Source organism: Gossypium hirsutum, chromosome A08 (genome assembly GCF_007990345.1).
Source record: "Gossypium hirsutum isolate 1008001.06 chromosome A08, Gossypium_hirsutum_v2.1, whole genome shotgun sequence".
Classification (NCBI taxonomy): Eukaryota; Viridiplantae; Streptophyta; class Magnoliopsida; order Malvales; family Malvaceae; genus Gossypium; species Gossypium hirsutum.
In genome coordinates, this window is record NC_053431.1 from 48,275,474 (window position 1) to 48,279,557 (window position 4,084).

Below are 4,084 nucleotides of genomic sequence, written 5' to 3' on the forward strand. Positions count from 1 at the left end.
TAAAAAAAATTTAAATTATGTAGTACGTGTACGGTAATTGTATAAACATGAGGCATTGAAGTTACCTTATAAGACCGAATTGGGTAATTAAATTATTGATGAGTATGCATTTCGATTTTGTGTAGCTTAACATATGAGATGGGTATATGTTAGTTAATAGTTTTACTTAAAGTGATGTGTTAAAAATAATTAGGTACATGCTTGGTTTCATTATTAAATATAAGGGTTAAGTACCTTAAATTTATCTTTGATGTTCAAAATGATTAAATCAATTCATTTGTTAAATTAAACTCAAGAGCAAAGGGGAACTAAATCTGATAAAGGAAAGGAGAAAGCAATCAAGTAGCCTATCTGTAACTACTCCAACATACGAGGTAAGTTTAAGTATCTTCATTTAATATATAATTAACGATGCCATTATAAGAGTATAGTATGTAAATTCGATCTTTGACTTATACTTGAACTAAAATGTATTATATGACCAATAAGTGATAAGATGGCCAAGATGTGTCAAAGTATGATCATAATTCTATGTGCTGGAATTATATCCGGACTTCAGGTCCGGAGGCTATGTGCTGGAATTATATCCGGACTTCAGGTCCGTAGGCTATGTGCTGGAATTTTATCCAGACTTCAGGTCCGCAGGCTATGTGCTGGAATTATATCCGGACTTCAGGTCCGCAGGCTATGTGCTGGAATTATATCCGGACTTCAGGTCCGCAGGCTATGTGCTGGAATTTTATCCGGACTTCAGGTCCGCAGGCTATGTGCTGGAATTATATCCGGACTTCAGGTCCGCAGGCTATGTGCTGGAATTTTATCCGGACTTCAGGTCCACAGGCTATGAGCTGGAATTATATCCGGGCTTAAATTCCCGAAGACTTTGTGCTAGTGACTGGACCTGGGTTTTAACCTAGTAGGCTTAACGTCGGTAATTCGAGTAAGGTTATGAATTAAATGCACGAGGTAACTATTATTAATTATGTATTATACAGTATGAAGATCAGGTACATATTTTGTACTCATAAGTGAACAAATCTTTAGATTGAAGTAGTAATAACGAGGAATGGAATATGTATATGTGCGTATAGATATATGTATAGATGAATACCGAATCTACGAATATGAGAATGACCATTTCGGATGATGTCACTATTATATGAAAGTAAATGATTTAAATTAATTATATAAGCCATGTTGATGATCGAGGTTTAGGTTGTAAATTTCTTTGTGTTTGGCATATATATATGTATTTTCGGGCAAGTGGTATAAAGTTGATATTTCGTAACATTGATTTACATGTCAAGTTTTTATCTGTTTGAATTACTTAAGACTTACTAAGCATCAATATGCTCACTTAGTTACTTTGATTCTTTGTTTTATAGATCCTGTTCGTTAGCTATCGTTTTCGGGAGTTTCAAAGTTGAAATCATCCACACTATCAAAGCCCTTTCGGTACTCTTGTAGCTGAACTTTGTAAATGGCATGTATAGGACTAACTTTTGTTGTTAATTAAGTATCCTTTTGGTAATGTATATTCGTATAGCCATGCGAAAATGGCTTGTTAAGTTATTATACGTATTTCATATATTTAATGTGTATGTGTGGTTGATATTCGATTAGTGTTTTAAATGTTTTGATACGAATTGAACTTAGGATTATTCTATAGTGTTAAATGAAATTTCGTGCTTGTTTTGTAATACTTCTTAATCCCTCCGGCGACGGGTACGGGTTAGGGGCATTACAAATACAATAGATGTGATGAAAGTTCCAATGAGGGCATGTTAAAGAGGTACGGTTATATGATATATTACAATGAGTACAGGTATGTACACTAAACTTATGGTTATTGAGACTTTGAAATGTTGAGACATCGGTGAGCTAAGATGTATGAATTATGATTATAATTTTTTTTGCAATATCATGTTAACTTATATTGTGCATTTGAACATGGAATTCATGAAATGGTGAGTTCATGATTAGTCGAAAGTGAACTTATGATAGTTATCATTATATTGCACCAAAATAGTGTTGGACAGCAGTAGTTGTATGATTTTGAAAATCCACCAAAAATTGTAGAAATTGAGTTAGAGGCTAAATAAAATATGAAATTAAAGCTTAATGAGTCTAGTTTCACATAGAAGAACAATGTAAGCAAAAGAGTTTCATATTATGAAATATTTAAATTGTTGTGAGATAGAGTTAGAATGATTTCAAAATCCCCTATTCTGATTTGAGAAAATCATTGGAAATTGTACAAATATATTCATGGGTTATAATTTATATGAATAGAATCCTTAATGAATATTTGTTCAAAATAAATAGATTGGGACATCATCTGAGTCCCATATTATGAGATAATTAATTTTTAGTAAAGAGAGGTCGGAACTGTTGGACCGCAAAAAAGAGTAAGTTTAATGAATAAAATGTACTAATTGTATAAACAAAAAATTATAAAAATTTATGGTATGAGTATATGTGAGTCTAATTTCTGGGAAAATTAGCAGATCTTAATTTGGAGTTTCGTAACTCTAGATATAAATAATTTAGTAACTATGACTCAAAAAAACAGCTTGACCTGAACATAGATAAAAAGGCAATTATGGTAGTATTACATTGAGATCAAGTTGTAAGAATTAGTGGAAGCATATTGATAAAGTGTTTAGTATTTTCATATGGACTTACTAAGCATGAATCTTACTCCCTCCTTTCCATTTCTTTTAGCTTGTAAGGTTAGCTCGGGGTTGGAGATCGTCGGAGGTAACATCACACTATCAAGTCACCACATTTGGAATAATGAAGCATATGTTAGAAACCTTCAAGTGGGTGACATGTATAGGGAGCTAGTTTTATGGCATGAGTTATTATGCTTTGGCCAAATGTATTGGTTTATATTAAGTTATATGTATATGGCCATGAGATGTGACTCATATTGATTACGATTTGTAAATCTAACTATTCATGTTATGTCTAGTGTTTATAATGTGATTATGTTTGCTTGTGAATCTTGGTTGGTAATATGACATGAGTGCTGGATGGATAAGTTGATAACTATAGTATAATGGTAAAAGTGATCATCAAAATGACAAGTCTTATGGATGTGAAATAAGGAATTTAGACTTGGTAATTCATGAGTAGATGCATTGTCTGTAAGAGGACATGTTAATGTTATGAATATATCTTAATAAAGAGTGTTTAATCACTAAATGATGCCATGATTTGTGGTTTTAATATGTATAAGGTTTTAAGGGTTTATGGGTAACATGAAAGCTTGGAAAATAGCTTAAGTATTGACTACATGGGCCGAGACACGGTGGTGTGTCTCAACCGTGTGAGGGACACTGTCTGGAGACACGAGCGTGTGGCCTTGCCGTGTGGTTCGATTCACAGGCTGATGTCCTAAACATAGAGTTACACGGCCGTGTCAAATGCACACGGGCGTGTCCTGATGTCCACATGGGCGTGTGACCCTGTTTCATGGAAAGAAATTTTTTAAGTTTTCCCAAAACTTTTTAAGTTCTCGGTTTAGTCCTGAATCAATCCCGATGTATGTTTTGGGCTTCGTAGACCCAAATAAGTGACGACATGCATGTGTTTGAAAAGTTTTGAATCAAAAGAAATTTTATGGCCCAGTTTTTGCATGTTTGTGTATGATTAATTCCGTAATGCCTTGTACCTTGTCCCGGCGTCGGACACAAGTAAGGGGTGTTACAAAAATAGTACCTTAACCTCTTTTCTAGAAAGATTTTTGGGGACGAAAATTCCTAATGGGGGAGAGTTATAACAACCAGTTTTTAGTCGAATCGAAATAGTGATTTCAAGACCACAAATCCAAGGTTAAAATAATTATTTTATTATTATTTTAATGTTTACAACATGATAGAATGATTGTGCGAAAATTTCATTAAAAAATTTATTGTTTAAATGCTCAATTTGATAAAAAGGTCTAAATCGCATAAAATATAAAAGTTGTGTTCTCTTTGCTAAAGGTGTCTAAGAGCTATAGAACTTTAATGTGGAGGTCTTTATGTGGTAATTATCCCATTATTTAGATAGTGGATTATATTGGCTTGGCATTATGGAA